At 43.4% G+C, this 12,774-nt stretch overlaps 33 non-coding genes across 33 annotated transcripts; 18 read left to right on the forward strand and 15 right to left on the reverse strand.

Moving 5' to 3' along the window:
• Positions 1–226: 226 nt before the first annotated feature.
• TRNAL-CAA (transfer RNA leucine (anticodon CAA)) lies at positions 227–336 on the reverse strand. The gene is made up of 2 exons: positions 299–336; positions 227–272 (listed from the first exon to the last, which is right to left on the reverse strand). It is a non-coding gene; the product is annotated as a tRNA-Leu (tRNA).
• A 238-nt stretch (positions 337–574) lies between these two features.
• On the forward strand, positions 575–647 carry TRNAR-UCG (transfer RNA arginine (anticodon UCG)). The gene has a single exon. It is a non-coding gene; the product is annotated as a tRNA-Arg (tRNA).
• Positions 648–1,652: 1,005 nt separating this feature from the next.
• Positions 1,653–1,725, forward strand: TRNAR-UCG (transfer RNA arginine (anticodon UCG)). Its single transcript has one exon. It is a non-coding gene; the product is annotated as a tRNA-Arg (tRNA).
• A 120-nt stretch (positions 1,726–1,845) lies between these two features.
• Positions 1,846–1,955, reverse strand: TRNAL-CAA (transfer RNA leucine (anticodon CAA)). The gene is made up of 2 exons: positions 1,918–1,955; positions 1,846–1,891 (listed from the first exon to the last, which is right to left on the reverse strand). It is a non-coding gene; the product is annotated as a tRNA-Leu (tRNA).
• A 242-nt stretch (positions 1,956–2,197) lies between these two features.
• Positions 2,198–2,270, forward strand: TRNAR-UCG (transfer RNA arginine (anticodon UCG)). Its single transcript has one exon. It is a non-coding gene; the product is annotated as a tRNA-Arg (tRNA).
• A 116-nt stretch (positions 2,271–2,386) lies between these two features.
• On the reverse strand, positions 2,387–2,496 carry TRNAL-CAA (transfer RNA leucine (anticodon CAA)). The gene is made up of 2 exons: positions 2,459–2,496; positions 2,387–2,432 (listed from the first exon to the last, which is right to left on the reverse strand). It is a non-coding gene; the product is annotated as a tRNA-Leu (tRNA).
• A 241-nt stretch (positions 2,497–2,737) lies between these two features.
• On the forward strand, positions 2,738–2,810 carry TRNAR-UCG (transfer RNA arginine (anticodon UCG)). Its single transcript has one exon. It is a non-coding gene; the product is annotated as a tRNA-Arg (tRNA).
• A 120-nt stretch (positions 2,811–2,930) lies between these two features.
• Positions 2,931–3,040, reverse strand: TRNAL-CAA (transfer RNA leucine (anticodon CAA)). Its single transcript has 2 exons — positions 3,003–3,040; positions 2,931–2,976 (listed from the first exon to the last, which is right to left on the reverse strand). It is a non-coding gene; the product is annotated as a tRNA-Leu (tRNA).
• Positions 3,041–3,282: 242 nt separating this feature from the next.
• Positions 3,283–3,355, forward strand: TRNAR-UCG (transfer RNA arginine (anticodon UCG)). The gene has a single exon. It is a non-coding gene; the product is annotated as a tRNA-Arg (tRNA).
• Positions 3,356–3,820: 465 nt separating this feature from the next.
• On the forward strand, positions 3,821–3,893 carry TRNAR-UCG (transfer RNA arginine (anticodon UCG)). The gene has a single exon. It is a non-coding gene; the product is annotated as a tRNA-Arg (tRNA).
• Positions 3,894–4,007: 114 nt separating this feature from the next.
• On the reverse strand, positions 4,008–4,117 carry TRNAL-CAA (transfer RNA leucine (anticodon CAA)). Its single transcript has 2 exons — positions 4,080–4,117; positions 4,008–4,053 (listed from the first exon to the last, which is right to left on the reverse strand). It is a non-coding gene; the product is annotated as a tRNA-Leu (tRNA).
• A 242-nt stretch (positions 4,118–4,359) lies between these two features.
• TRNAR-UCG (transfer RNA arginine (anticodon UCG)) lies at positions 4,360–4,432 on the forward strand. The gene has a single exon. It is a non-coding gene; the product is annotated as a tRNA-Arg (tRNA).
• A 120-nt stretch (positions 4,433–4,552) lies between these two features.
• TRNAL-CAA (transfer RNA leucine (anticodon CAA)) lies at positions 4,553–4,662 on the reverse strand. Its single transcript has 2 exons — positions 4,625–4,662; positions 4,553–4,598 (listed from the first exon to the last, which is right to left on the reverse strand). It is a non-coding gene; the product is annotated as a tRNA-Leu (tRNA).
• A 429-nt stretch (positions 4,663–5,091) lies between these two features.
• Positions 5,092–5,201, reverse strand: TRNAL-CAA (transfer RNA leucine (anticodon CAA)). Its single transcript has 2 exons — positions 5,164–5,201; positions 5,092–5,137 (listed from the first exon to the last, which is right to left on the reverse strand). It is a non-coding gene; the product is annotated as a tRNA-Leu (tRNA).
• A 242-nt stretch (positions 5,202–5,443) lies between these two features.
• On the forward strand, positions 5,444–5,516 carry TRNAR-UCG (transfer RNA arginine (anticodon UCG)). Its single transcript has one exon. It is a non-coding gene; the product is annotated as a tRNA-Arg (tRNA).
• A 114-nt stretch (positions 5,517–5,630) lies between these two features.
• Positions 5,631–5,740, reverse strand: TRNAL-CAA (transfer RNA leucine (anticodon CAA)). Its single transcript has 2 exons — positions 5,703–5,740; positions 5,631–5,676 (listed from the first exon to the last, which is right to left on the reverse strand). It is a non-coding gene; the product is annotated as a tRNA-Leu (tRNA).
• Positions 5,741–6,169: 429 nt separating this feature from the next.
• Positions 6,170–6,279, reverse strand: TRNAL-CAA (transfer RNA leucine (anticodon CAA)). Its single transcript has 2 exons — positions 6,242–6,279; positions 6,170–6,215 (listed from the first exon to the last, which is right to left on the reverse strand). It is a non-coding gene; the product is annotated as a tRNA-Leu (tRNA).
• A 242-nt stretch (positions 6,280–6,521) lies between these two features.
• On the forward strand, positions 6,522–6,594 carry TRNAR-UCG (transfer RNA arginine (anticodon UCG)). The gene has a single exon. It is a non-coding gene; the product is annotated as a tRNA-Arg (tRNA).
• A 120-nt stretch (positions 6,595–6,714) lies between these two features.
• TRNAL-CAA (transfer RNA leucine (anticodon CAA)) lies at positions 6,715–6,824 on the reverse strand. The gene is made up of 2 exons: positions 6,787–6,824; positions 6,715–6,760 (listed from the first exon to the last, which is right to left on the reverse strand). It is a non-coding gene; the product is annotated as a tRNA-Leu (tRNA).
• Positions 6,825–7,524: 700 nt separating this feature from the next.
• TRNAR-UCG (transfer RNA arginine (anticodon UCG)) lies at positions 7,525–7,597 on the forward strand. Its single transcript has one exon. It is a non-coding gene; the product is annotated as a tRNA-Arg (tRNA).
• A 120-nt stretch (positions 7,598–7,717) lies between these two features.
• On the reverse strand, positions 7,718–7,827 carry TRNAL-CAA (transfer RNA leucine (anticodon CAA)). The gene is made up of 2 exons: positions 7,790–7,827; positions 7,718–7,763 (listed from the first exon to the last, which is right to left on the reverse strand). It is a non-coding gene; the product is annotated as a tRNA-Leu (tRNA).
• A 242-nt stretch (positions 7,828–8,069) lies between these two features.
• Positions 8,070–8,142, forward strand: TRNAR-UCG (transfer RNA arginine (anticodon UCG)). Its single transcript has one exon. It is a non-coding gene; the product is annotated as a tRNA-Arg (tRNA).
• Positions 8,143–8,256: 114 nt separating this feature from the next.
• TRNAL-CAA (transfer RNA leucine (anticodon CAA)) lies at positions 8,257–8,366 on the reverse strand. The gene is made up of 2 exons: positions 8,329–8,366; positions 8,257–8,302 (listed from the first exon to the last, which is right to left on the reverse strand). It is a non-coding gene; the product is annotated as a tRNA-Leu (tRNA).
• A 243-nt stretch (positions 8,367–8,609) lies between these two features.
• TRNAR-UCG (transfer RNA arginine (anticodon UCG)) lies at positions 8,610–8,682 on the forward strand. The gene has a single exon. It is a non-coding gene; the product is annotated as a tRNA-Arg (tRNA).
• Positions 8,683–9,174: 492 nt separating this feature from the next.
• On the forward strand, positions 9,175–9,247 carry TRNAR-UCG (transfer RNA arginine (anticodon UCG)). Its single transcript has one exon. It is a non-coding gene; the product is annotated as a tRNA-Arg (tRNA).
• A 473-nt stretch (positions 9,248–9,720) lies between these two features.
• TRNAR-UCG (transfer RNA arginine (anticodon UCG)) lies at positions 9,721–9,793 on the forward strand. The gene has a single exon. It is a non-coding gene; the product is annotated as a tRNA-Arg (tRNA).
• Positions 9,794–10,258: 465 nt separating this feature from the next.
• TRNAR-UCG (transfer RNA arginine (anticodon UCG)) lies at positions 10,259–10,331 on the forward strand. The gene has a single exon. It is a non-coding gene; the product is annotated as a tRNA-Arg (tRNA).
• A 472-nt stretch (positions 10,332–10,803) lies between these two features.
• Positions 10,804–10,876, forward strand: TRNAR-UCG (transfer RNA arginine (anticodon UCG)). Its single transcript has one exon. It is a non-coding gene; the product is annotated as a tRNA-Arg (tRNA).
• A 120-nt stretch (positions 10,877–10,996) lies between these two features.
• Positions 10,997–11,109, reverse strand: TRNAL-CAA (transfer RNA leucine (anticodon CAA)). The gene is made up of 2 exons: positions 11,069–11,109; positions 10,997–11,042 (listed from the first exon to the last, which is right to left on the reverse strand). It is a non-coding gene; the product is annotated as a tRNA-Leu (tRNA).
• A 242-nt stretch (positions 11,110–11,351) lies between these two features.
• TRNAR-UCG (transfer RNA arginine (anticodon UCG)) lies at positions 11,352–11,424 on the forward strand. Its single transcript has one exon. It is a non-coding gene; the product is annotated as a tRNA-Arg (tRNA).
• A 114-nt stretch (positions 11,425–11,538) lies between these two features.
• Positions 11,539–11,648, reverse strand: TRNAL-CAA (transfer RNA leucine (anticodon CAA)). The gene is made up of 2 exons: positions 11,611–11,648; positions 11,539–11,584 (listed from the first exon to the last, which is right to left on the reverse strand). It is a non-coding gene; the product is annotated as a tRNA-Leu (tRNA).
• A 241-nt stretch (positions 11,649–11,889) lies between these two features.
• TRNAR-UCG (transfer RNA arginine (anticodon UCG)) lies at positions 11,890–11,962 on the forward strand. The gene has a single exon. It is a non-coding gene; the product is annotated as a tRNA-Arg (tRNA).
• A 667-nt stretch (positions 11,963–12,629) lies between these two features.
• Positions 12,630–12,739, reverse strand: TRNAL-CAA (transfer RNA leucine (anticodon CAA)). Its single transcript has 2 exons — positions 12,702–12,739; positions 12,630–12,675 (listed from the first exon to the last, which is right to left on the reverse strand). It is a non-coding gene; the product is annotated as a tRNA-Leu (tRNA).
• Between the last annotated feature and the right edge of the window lie 35 nt (positions 12,740–12,774).

The following is a 12,774-nucleotide window of genomic DNA, read 5'->3' on the forward strand; positions in this document are numbered from 1 at the left end:
AAGTGGTTCGAAATCACTAACGCAGGCCAACAAAACAAGACCGTGTGGCCTAATGGATAAGGCGTCTGACTTCGAATCAGAAGATTGAGGGTTCGAGTCCCTTGTGGTCGCATTTGGTTGACGTGTTCATTTCCTCTTTTAACGTTCGTAAGAATGTGCTCTCATGACTCCTAAAGGTAGAATATCAGTTAGAGGCACGTGACCGTGTCTTAGGCCAAAAACACATTGTCAGAAGTGGGATTTGAACCCACGCCTCCATCTGGAGACCAGAACACCCAAGTATGGGGAAGAAACTACTCTTGAGTCTGGCGCCTTAGACCACTCGGCCATCCTGACAAACACAGCTACCATACCCTTTCCTCTTCCCCCTTGGGAACACTAAAAATGTTAAATATCCCTTTGTTATTGTCGGAGAATGAAGAATATCAATGTTTGTTGATTAGAGAGAGAAACAGCAATCTTTTTTTCAGAAGTGGGAGATCAGTGATAAGTGGAAATCATCTTTTACACATTGTAGTTCATCTTGGATCGCTTTAAAGTGGTTTGAAATCCTTAACGCAGGCCAACCAAACAAGACCGCGTGGTCTAATGGATAAGGCGTCTGACTTCGAATCAGAAGATTGAGGGTTCGAGTCCCTTCGTGGTTGCATTTGGTTGACGTGTTCATCTCCTTTTAACGTTAGTAAGAATGTGCTCTCATGACTCCTAAAAGTAAAATGTCAGTTAGAGGCACGTGACCGTGTCTTAGGCCAAAAACGCATTGTCAGAAGTGGGATTTGAACCCACGCCTTCATCTGGAGACCAGAACACCCAAGTATGGGGAAGAAACTACTCTTGAGTCTGGCGCCTTAGACCACTCGGCCATCCTGACAAACACAGCTTCCTTACCTTTTCCTCTTCCCCCTTGGGAACACTTAAAATGTTAAATATACCTTTGTTATAGTCGGAGGATGAAGAATATCAATGTTTGTTGATTAGAGAGAGAAACAGCAATCTTTTTTTTTTCAGAGTTGGGAGATCAGTGATAAATGGAAATCATCTTTTACACATTGTAGTTCATCTTGGATCGCTTTAAAGTGGTTCGAAATCCTAAACGCAGGCCAACCAAACAAGACCGCGTGGCCTAATGGATAAGGCGTCTGACTTCTGATTAGAAGATTGAGGGTTCGAGTCCCTTGTGGTCGCATTTGGGTGACGTGTTCATTTCCTCTTTTAACGTTCGTAAGAATGTGCTCTCATGACTCCTAAAAGTAGAATATCAGTTAGAGGCACGTGACCGTGTCTTAGGCCAAAAACACATTGTCAGAAGTGGGATTTGAACCCACACCTCCATCTGGAGACCAGAACACCCAAGTATGGGGAAGAAACTACTCTTGAGTCTGGCACCTTGGACCACTCGGCCATCCTGACAAACACAGCTACCATACCCTTTCCTCTTCCTCCTTGGGAACACTAAAAATGTTAAATATCCCTTTGTTATTGTCGGAGAATGAAGAATATCAATGTTTGTTGATTAGAGAGAGAAACAGCAATCTTTTTTTTTTTCAGAAGTGGGAGATCAGTGATAAGTGGAAATCATCTTTTACACATTGTAATTAATCTTGGATAGTTTTAAAGTAGTTCGGAATCCTTAACACTGGCCAACCAGTCAGGACCGTGTGGCCTAATGGATAAGGCGTCTGACTTCGGATCAGAAGATTGAGGGTTCGAGTCCCTTCGTGGTCGCAGTGGCACTTGGTTGACGTGTTCATCTCCTTTTAACGTTCGTAAGAATGTGCTCTCATGACTCTTAAAAGTAAAATATCAGTTAGAGGCACGTGACCGTGTCTTAGGCCAAAAACACATTGTCAGAAGTGGGATTTGAACCCACGCCTCCATCTGGAGACCAGAACACCCAAGTATGGGGAAGAAATTACTCTTGAGTCTGGCGCCTTAGACCACTCGGCCATCCTGACAAACACAGCTTCCTTACCTTTTCCTCTTCCCCCTTGGGAACACTATAAATGTTAAATATCCCTTTGTTATAGTCGGAGGATGAAGAATATCAATGTTTGTTGATTAGAGAGAGAAACAGCAATCTCTTTTTTTTTCAGAAGTGGGAGATCAGTGATAAGTGGAAATCATCTTTTACACATTGTAGTTCATCTTGGATCGCTTTAAAGTGGTTCGAAATCCTTAACGCAGGCCAACCAAACAAGACCGCGTGGCCTAATGGATAAGGTGTCTGACTTCGAATCAGAAGATTGAGGGTTCGAGTCCCTTCGTGGTCGCATTTGGTTGACGTGTTCATTTCCTCTTTTAACGTTCGTAAGAATGTGCTCTCATGACTCCTAAAAAGAGAATATCAGTTAGAGGCACGTGACCGTGTCTTAGGCCAAAAACGCATTGTCAGAAGTGGGATTTGAACCCACGCCTCCATCTGGAGACCAGAACACCCAAGTATGGGGAAGAAACTACTCTTGAGTCTGGCGCCTTAGACCACTCGGCCATCCTGACAAACACAGCTACCGTCCCATTTCCTCTTCCCCCTTGGGAACACTAAAAATGCTAAATATCCCTTTGTTATTGTCGGAGAATGAAGAATATCAATGTTTGTTGATTAGAGAGAGAAACAGCAATCTTTTTTTTTTCAGAAGTGGGAGATCAGTGATAAGTGGAAATCATCTTTTACACATTGTAATTAATCTTGGATAGTTTTAAAGTAGTTTGGAATCCTTAACACGGGCCAACCAGTCAGGACCGTGTGGCCTAATGGATAAGGCGTCTGACTTCGGATCAGAAGATTGAGGGTTCGAGTCCCTTCGTGGTCGCAGTGGAATTTGGTTGACGTGTTCATCTCCTTTTAACGTTCGGAAGAATGTGCTCTCTTGACTCCTAAAAGTAAAATATCAGTTAGAGGCACGTGACCGTGTCTTAGGCCAAAAACGCATTGTCAGAAGTGGGATTTGAACCCACGCCTCCATCTGGAGACCAGAACACCCAAGTATGGGGAAGAAACTACTCTTGAGTCTGGCGCCTTAGACCACTCGGCCATCCTGACAAACACAGCTTCCTTACCTTTTCCTCTTCCCCCTTGGGAACACTATAAATGTTAAATATCCCTTTGTTATAGTCGGAGGATGAAGAATATCAATGTTTGTTGATTAGAGAGAGAAACAGCAATCTCTTTTTTTTTCAGAAGTGGGAGATCAGTGATAAGTGGAAATCATCTTTTACACATTGTAGTTCATCTTGGATCGCTTTAAAGTGGTTCGAAATCCTTAACGCAGGCCGACCAAACAAGACCGCGTGGCCTAATGGATAAGGCGTCTGACTTCGAATCAGAAGATTGAGGGTTCGAGTCCCTTCGTGGTCGCATTTGGTTGACGTGTTCATCTCCTTTTAACGTTCGTAAGAATGTACTCTCATGACTCCTAAAAGTAGCATATCAGTTAGAGGCACGTGACCGTGTCTTAGGCCAAAAACACATTGTCAGAAGTGGGATTTGAACACACGCCTCCATCTGGAGACCAGAACACCCAAGTATGGGAAAGAAACTACTCTTGAGTCTGGCGCCTTAGACCACTCGGCCATCCTGACAAACACAGCTACCATACCCTTTCCTCTTCCCCCTTGGGAACACTAAAAATGTTAAATATCCCTTTGTTATTGTCGGAGAATGAAGAATATCAATGTTTGTTGATTAGAGAGAGAAACAGCAATCTTTTTTTTTTCAGAAGTGGGAGATCAGTGATAAATGGAAATCTTCTTTTACACATTGTAGTTCATCTTGGATCGCTTTAAAGTGGTTCGAAATCCTAAACGCAGGCCAACCAAACAAGACTGCGTGGCCTAATGGATAAAGCGTCTGACTTCGAATCAGAAGATTGAGGGTTCGAGTCCCTTCGTGGTCGCATTAAGTTGACGTGTTCATCTCCTTTTAACGTTCGTAAGAATGTGCTCTCATGACTCCTAAAAGTAAAATGTCAGTTAGAGGCACGTGACTGTGTCTTAGGCCAAAAACACATTGTCAGAAGTGGGATTTGAACCCACGCCTCCATCTGGAGACCAGAACACCCAAGTATGGGGAAGAAACTACTCTTGAGTCTGGTGCCTTAGACCACTCGGCCATCCTGACAAACACAGCTACCATACCCTTTCCTCTTCCCCCTTGGGAACACTAAAAATGTTAAATATCCCTTTGTTATTGTCGGAGAATGAAGAATATCAATGTTTGTTGATTAGAGAGAGAAACAGCAATCTTTTTTTTTTTCAGAAGTGGGAGATCAGTGATAAGTGGAAATCATCTTTTACACATTGTAGTTCATCTTGGATCGCTTTAATGTGGTTCGAAATCCTTAACGCAGGCCAACCAAACAAGACCGCGTGGCCTAATGGATAAGGTGTCTGACTTCGGATCAGAAGATTGAGGGTTCGAGTCCCTTCGTGGTCGCAGTTTCACTTGGTTGATGTGTTCATCTCCTTTTAACGTTCGTAAGAATGTGCTCTCATGACTCCTAAAAGTAAAATATCAGTTAGAGGCACGTGACCGTGTCTTAGGCCAAAAACACATTGTCAGAAGTGGGATTTGAACCCACGCCTCCATCTGGAGACCAGAACACCCAAGTATGGGGAAGAAACTACTCTTGAGTCTGGCGCCTTAGACCACTCGGCCATCCTGACAAACACAGCTACCATACCCTTTCCTCTTCCCCCTTGGGAACACTAAAAATGTTAAATATCCCTTTGTTATTGTCGGAGAATGAAGAATATCAATGTTTGTTGATTAGAGAGAGAAACAGCAATCTTTTTTTTTTCAGAAGTAGGAGATCAGTGATAAGTGGAAATCATCTTTTACACATTGTAGTTCATCTTGGATCGCTTTAAAGTGGTTCGAAATCATTAACGCAGGCCAACAAAACAAGACCGTGTGGCCTAATGGATAAGGCGTCTGACTTCGAATCAGAAGATTGAGGGTTCGAGTCCCTTGTGGTCGCATTTGGTTGACGTGTTCATTTCCTCTTTTAACGTTCGTAAGAATGTGCTCTCATGACTCCTAAAGCTAGAATATCAGTTAGAGGCACGTGACCGTGTCTTAGGCCAAAAACACATTGTCAGAAGTGGGATTTGAACCCACGCCTCCATCTGGAGACCAGAACACCCAAGTATGGGGAAGAAACTACTCTTGAGTCTGGCGCCTTAGACCACTCGGCCATCCTGACAAACACAGCTACCATACCCTTTCCTCTTCCCCCTTGGGAACACTAAAAATGTTAAATATCCCTTTGTTATTGTCGGAGAATGAAGAATATCAATGTTTGTTGATTAGAGAGAGAAACAGCAATCTTTTTTTTTTTCAGAAGTGGGAGATCAGTGATAAGTGGAAATCATCTTTTACACATTGTAGTTCATCTTGGATCGCTTTAAAGTGGTTCGAAATCCTTAACGCAGGCCAACCAAACAAGACCGCGTGGTCTAATGGATAAGGCGTCTGACTTCGAATCAGAAGATTGAGGGTTCGAGTCCCTTCGTGGTTGCATTTGGTTGACGTGTTCATCTCCTTTTAACGTTAGTAAGAATGTGCTCTCATGACTCCTAAAAGTAAAATGTCAGTTAGAGGCACGTGACCGTGTCTTAGGCCAAAAACGCATTGTCAGAAGTGGGATTTGAACCCACGCCTCCATCTGGAGACCAGAACACCCAAGTATGGGGAAGAAACTACTCTTGAGTCTGGCGCCTTAGACCACTCGGCCATCCTGACAAACACAGCTTCCTTACCTTTTCCTCTTCCCCCTTGGGAACACTTAAAATGTTAAATATACCTTTGTTATAGTCGGAGGATGAAGAATATCAATGTTTGTTGATTAGAGAGAGAAACAGCAATCTTTTTTTTTTCAGAGTTGGGAGATCAGTGATAAATGGAAATCATCTTTTACACATTGTAGTTCATCTTGGATCGCTTTAAAGTGGTTCGAAATCCTAAACGCAGGCCAACCAAACAAGACCGTGTGGCCTAATGGATAAGGCGTCTGACTTCTGATTAGAAGATTGAGGGTTCGAGTCCCTTGTGGTCGCATTTGGGTGACGTGTTCATTTCCTCTTTTAACGTTCGTAAGAATGTGCTCTCATGACTCCTAAAAGTAGAATATCAGTTAGAGGCACGTGACCGTGTCTTAGGCCAAAAACACATTGTCAGAAGTGGGATTTGAACCCACACCTCCATCTGGAGACCAGATCACCCAAGTATGGGGAAGAAACTACTCTTGAGTCTGGCACCTTGGACCACTCGGCCATCCTGACAAACACAGCTACCATACCCTTTCCTCTTCCTCCTTGGGAACACTAAAAATGTTAAATATCCCTTTGTTATTGTCGGAGAATGAAGAATATCAATGTTTGTTGATTAGAGAGAGAAACAGCAATCTTTTTTTTTTTCAGAAGTGGGAGATCAGTGATAAGTGGAAATCATCTTTTACACATTGTAATTAATCTTGGATAGTTTTAAAGTAGTTCGGAATCCTTAACACTGGCCAACCAGTCAGGACCGTGTGGCCTAATGGATAAGGCGTCTGACTTCGGATCAGAAGATTGAGGGTTCGAGTCCCTTCGTGGTCGCAGTGGCACTTGGTTGACGTGTTCATCTCCTTTTAACGTTCGTAAGAATGTGCTCTCATGACTCTTAAAAGTAAAATATCAGTTAGAGGCACGTGACCGTGTCTTAGGCCAAAAACGCATTGTCAGAAGTGGGATTTGAACCCACGCCTCCATCTGGAGACCAGAACACCCAAGTATGGGGAAGAAACTACTCTTGAGTCTGGCGCCTTAGACCACTCGGCCATCCTGACAAACACAGCTACCGTCCCATTTCCTCTTCCCCCTTGGGAACACTAAAAATGCTAAATATCCCTTTGTTATTGTCGGAGAATGAAGAATATCAATGTTTGTTGATTAGAGAGAGAAACAGCAATCTTTTTTTTTTCAGAAGTGGGAGATCAGTGATAAGTGGAAATCATCTTTTACACATTGTAATTAATCTTGGATAGTTTTAAAGTAGTTCGGAATCCTTAACATGAGCCAACTAGTCAGGACCGTGTGGCCTAATGGATAAGGCGTCTGACTTCGGATCAGAAGATTCACGGTTTGAGTCCCTTCGTGATCGCAGTGGCACTTGGTTGACGTGTTCATCTCCTTTTAACGTTCGTAAGAATGTGCTCTCATGACTCCTAAAAGTAAAATATCAGTTAGAGGCACGTGACCGTGTCTTAGGCCAAAAACGTATTGTCAGAAGTGGGATTTGAACCCACGCCTACATCTGGAGACCAGAACACCCAAGTATGGGGAAGAAACTACTCTTGAGTCTGGCGCCTTAGACCACTCGGCCATCCTGACAAACACAGCTACCATACCCCCTTGGGAACAGGAAATCTTTTTTTTTTTTCAGAAGTGGGAGATCAGTGATAAGTGGAAATCATCTTTTACACATTGTAATTAATCTTGGATAGTTTTAAAGTAGTTTGGAATCCTTAACACGGGCCAACCAGTCAGGACCGTGTGGCCTAATGGATAAGGCGTCTGACTTCGGATCAGAAGATTGAGGGTTCGAGTCCCTTCGTGGTCGCAGTGGAATTTGGTTGACGTGTTCATCTCCTTTTAACGTTCGGAAGAATGTGCTCTCTTGACTCCTAAAAGTAAAATATCAGTTAGAGGCACGTGACCGTGTCTTAGGCCAAAAACGCATTGTCAGAAGTGGGATTTGAACCCACGCCTCCATCTGGAGACCAGAACACCCAAGTATGGGGAAGAAACTACTCTTGAGTCTGGCGCCTTAGACCACTCGGCCATCCTGACAAACACAGCTTCCTTACCTTTTCCTCTTCCCCCTTGGGAACACTATAAATGTTAAATATCCCTTTGTTATAGTCGGAGGATGAAGAATATCAATGTTTGTTGATTAGAGAGAGAAACAGCAATCTCTTTTTTTTTCAGAAGTGGGAGATCAGTGATAAGTGGAAATCATCTTTTACACATTGTAGTTCATCTTGGATCGCTTTAAAGTGGTTCGAAATCCTTAACGCAGGCCGACCAAACAAGACCGCGTGGCCTAATGGATAAGGCGTCTGACTTCGAATCAGAAGATTGAGGGTTCGAGTCCCTTCGTGGTCGCATTTGGTTGACGTGTTCATCTCCTTTTAACGTTCGTAAGAATGTACTCTCATGACTCCTAAAAGTAGAATATCAGTTAGAGGCACGTGACCGTGTCTTAGGCCAAAAACACATTGTCAGAAGTGGGATTTGAACCCACGCCTCCATCTGGAGACCAGAACACCCAAGTATGGGGAAGAAACTACTCTTGAGTCTGGCGCCTTAGACCACTCGGCCATCCTGACAAACACAGCTACCATACCCTTTCCTCTTCCCCCTTGGGAACACTAAAAATGTTAAATATCCCTTTGTTATTGTCGGAGAATGAAGAATATCAATGTTTGTTGATTAGAGAGAGAAACAGCAATCTTTTTTTTTTTTCAGAAGTGGGAGATCAGTGATAAATGGAAATCTTCTTTTACACATTGTAGTTCATCTTGGATCGCTTTAAAGTGGTTCGAAATCCTAAACGCAGGCCAACCAAACAAGACCGCGTGGCCTAATGGATAAGGCGTCTGACTTCGAATCAGAAGATTGAGGGTTCGAGTCCCTTCGTGGTCGCAGTTTCACTTGGTTGATGTGTTCATCTCCTTTTAACGTTCGTAAGAATGTGCTCTCATGACTCCTAAAAGTAAAATATCAGTTAGAGGCACGTGACCGTGTCTTAGGCCAAAAACGCATTGTCAGAAGTGGGATTTGAACCCACGCCTCCATCTGGAGACCAAAACACCCAAGTATGGGGAAGAAACTACTCTTGAGTCTGGCGCCTTAGACCACTAGGCCATCCTGACAAACACAGCTACCGTATCTTTTCCTCTTCCCCCTTGGGAACACTAAAAATGTTAAATATCCCTTTGTTATTGTCGGAGAATGAAGAATATCAATGTTTGTTGATTAGAGAGAGAAACAGCAATCTTTTTTTTTTTCAGAAGTGGGAGATCAGTGATAAGTGGAAATCATCTTTTACACATTGTAGTTCATCTTGGATCGCTTTAAAGTGGTTCGAAAACCACTTTAAAGCGATCGGAATCCTTAACTGAACCAACCAGTCAGGACCGTGTGGCCTAATGGATAAGGCGTCTGACTTCGGATCAGAAGATTGAGGGTTTGAGTCCCTTCGTGGTCGCAGTGGCACTTGGTTGACGTGTTCATCTCCTTTTAACGTTCGTAAGAATGTGCTCTCATGACTCCTAAAAGTAAAATATCAGTTAGAGGCACGTGACCGTGTCTTAGGCCAAAAACGGATTGTCAGAAGTGGGATTTGAACCCACGCCTCCATCTGGAGACCAGAACACCCAAGTATGGGGAAGAAACTACTCTTGAGTTTGGCACCTTAGACCACTCGGCCATCCTGACTAACACAGCTACCGTATCTTTTCCTCTTCCCCCTTGGGAACACTAAAAATTTTAAATATCCCTTTGTTATTGTCGGAGAATGAGGAACATCAATGTTTGTTGATTAGAGAGAGAAACAGCAATCTTTTTTTTTTTTCAGAAGAGGGAGATCAGTGATAAGTGGAAATCATCTTTTACACATTGTAATTAATCTTGGATAGTTTTAAAGTAGTTCGGAATCCTTAACACGGGCCAACCAGTCAGGACCGTGTGGCCTAATGGATAAGGCGTCTGACTTCGAATCAGAAGATTGAGGGTTCGAGTCCCTTCGTGGTTGCATTTGGTTGACGTGTTCATCTCCTTTTAACGTTCGTAAGAAAGTGCTCTCATGACTCCTAAAAGTAAAATGTCAGTTAGAGGCACGTGACCGTGTCTTAGGCCAAAAACGCATTGTCAGAAGTGGGATTTGAACCCATGCCTCCATCCGGAGACCAGAACACCCAAGTATGGGGAAGAAACTACTCTTGAGTCTGGCGCCTTAGACCACTCGGCCATCCTGACAAACACAGCTTCCTTACCTTTTCCTCTTCCCCCTTGGGAACACTAAAAATGTTAAATATACCTTTGTTATAGTCGGAGGATGAAGAATATCAATGTTTGTTGATTAGAGAGAGAAACAGCAATCTTTTTTTTTTCAGAGTTGGGAGATCAGTGATAAATGGAAATCATCTTTTACACATTGTAGTTCATCTTGGATCGCTTTAAAGTGGTTCGAAATCCTAAACGCAGGCCAACCAAACAAGACCGCGTGGCCTAATGGATAAGGCGTCTGACTTCGGATCAGAAGATTGAGGGTTCGAGTCCCTTCGTGGTCGCAGTTTCACTTGGTTGATGTGTTCATCTCCTTTTAACGTTCGTAAGAATGTGCTCTCATGACTCCTAAAAGTAAAATATCAGTTAGAGGCACGTGACCGTGTCTTAGGCCAAAAACGCATTGTCAGAAGTGGGATTTGAACCCACGCCTCCATCTGGAGACCAAAACACCCAAGTATGGGGAAGAAACTACTCTTGAGTCTGGCGCCTTAGACCACTAGGCCATCCTGACAAACACAGCTACCGTATCTTTTCCTCTTCCCCCTTGGGAACACTAAAAATGTTAAATATCCCTTTGTTATTGTCGGAGAATGAAGAATATCAATGTTTGTTGATTAGAGAGAGAAACAGCAATCTTTTTTTTTTTCAGAAGAGGGAGATCAGTGATAAGTGGAAATCATCTTTTACACATTGTAATTAATCTTGGATAGTTTTAAAGTAGTTCGGAATCCTTAACACGGGCCAACCAGTCAGGACCGTGTGGCCTAATGGATAAGGCGTCTGACTTCGGATCAGAAGATTGAGGGTTCGAGTCCCTTCGTGGTCGCAGTGGCACTTGGTTGACGTGTTCATCTCCTTTTAACGTTCGTAAGAATGTGCTCTCATGACTCCTAAAAGTAAAATATCAGTTAGAGGCACGTGACCGTGTCTTAGGCCAAAAACACATTGTCAGAAGTGGGATTTGAACCCACGCCTCCATCTGGAGACCAGAACACCCAAGTATGGGGAAGAAACTACTCTTGAGTCTGGCGCCTTAGACCACCACTCGGCCATCCTGACAAACACAGCTTCCTTACCTTTTCCTCTTCCCCCTTGGGAACACTATAAATGTTAAATATCCCTTTGTTATAGTCGGAGGATGAAGAATATCAATGATTGTTGATTAGAGAGAGAAACAGCAATCTCTTTTTTTTTCAGAAGTGGGAGATCAGTGATAAGTGGAAATCATCTTTTACACATTGTAGTTCATCTTGGATCGCTTTAAAGTGGTTCGAAATCCTTAACGCAGGCCAACCAAACAAGACCGCGTGGCCTAATGGAAAAGGTGTCTGACTTCGAATCAGAAGATTGAGGGTTCGAGTCCCTTCGTGGTCGCATTTGGTTGACGTGTTCATCTCCTTTTAACGTTCGTAAGAATGTGCTCTCATGACTCCTAAAAGTAAAATGTCAGTTAGAGGCACGTGACCGTGTCTTAGGCCAAAAACGCATTGTCAGAAGTGGGATTTGAACCCACGCCTCCATCTGGAGACCAGAACACCCAAGTATGGGGAAGAAACTACTCTTGAGTCTGGCGCCTTAGACCACTCGGCCATCCTGACAAACACAGCTTCCTTACCTTTTCCTCTTCCCCCTTGGGAACACTAAAAATGTTAAATATACCTTTGTTATAGTCGGAGGATGAAGAATATCAATGTTTGTTGATTAGAGAGAGAAACAGCAATCTTTTTTTTTTCAGAGTTGGGAGATCAGTGATAAATGGAAATCATCTTTTACACATTGTAGTTCATCTTGGATCGCTTTAAAGTGGTTCGAAATCCTAAACGCAGGCCAACCAAACAAGACCGCGTGGCCTAATGGATAAGGCGTCTGACTTCGGATCAGAAGATTGAGGGTTCGAGTCCCTTCGTGGTCGCAGTTTCACTTGGTTGATGTGTTCATCTCCTTTTAACGTTCGTAAGAATGTGCTCTCATGACTCCTAAAAGTAAAATATCAGTTAGAGGCACGTGACCGTGTCTTAGGCCAAAAACGCATTGTCAGAAGTGGGATTTGAACCCACGCCTCCATCTGGAGACCAAAACACCCAAGTATGGGGAAGAAACTACTCTTGAGTCTGGCGCCTTAGACCACTCGGCCATCCTGAAAAACACAGCTACCGTATCTTTTCCTTTTCCTCTTCCCCCTTGGGAACACTAAAAATGTTAAATATCCCTTTGTTATTGTCGGAGAATGAAGAATATCAATGTTTGTTGATTAGAGAGAGAAACAGCAATTTTTTTTTTTTTTCAGAAGTGGGAGATCAGTGATAAGTGGAAATCATCTTTTACACATTGTAGTGCATCTTGGATCGCTTTAAAGTGGTTCGAAATCCTTAACGCAGGCCAACCAAACAAGACCGCGTGGCCTAATGGATAAGGCGTCTGACTTCGAATCAGAAGATTGAGGGTTCGAGTCCCTTGTGGTTGCATTTGGTTGACGTGTTCATTTCCTCTTTTAACGTTCGTAAGAATGTGCTCTCATGACTCCTAAAAGTAGAATATCAGTTAGAGGCACGTGACCGTGTCTTAGGCCAAAAACACATTGTCAGAAGTGGGGTTTGAACCCACGCCTCCATCTGGAGACCAGAACACCCCAGTATGGGGAAGAAACTACTCTTGAGTCTGGCGCCTTAGACCACTCGGCCATCCTGACAAACACAGCTACCATACCCTTTCCTCTTCCCCCTT

Source organism: Hyla sarda, chromosome 9, assembly GCF_029499605.1.
Source record: "Hyla sarda isolate aHylSar1 chromosome 9, aHylSar1.hap1, whole genome shotgun sequence".
NCBI lineage: Eukaryota > Metazoa > Chordata > Amphibia > Anura > Hylidae > Hyla > Hyla sarda.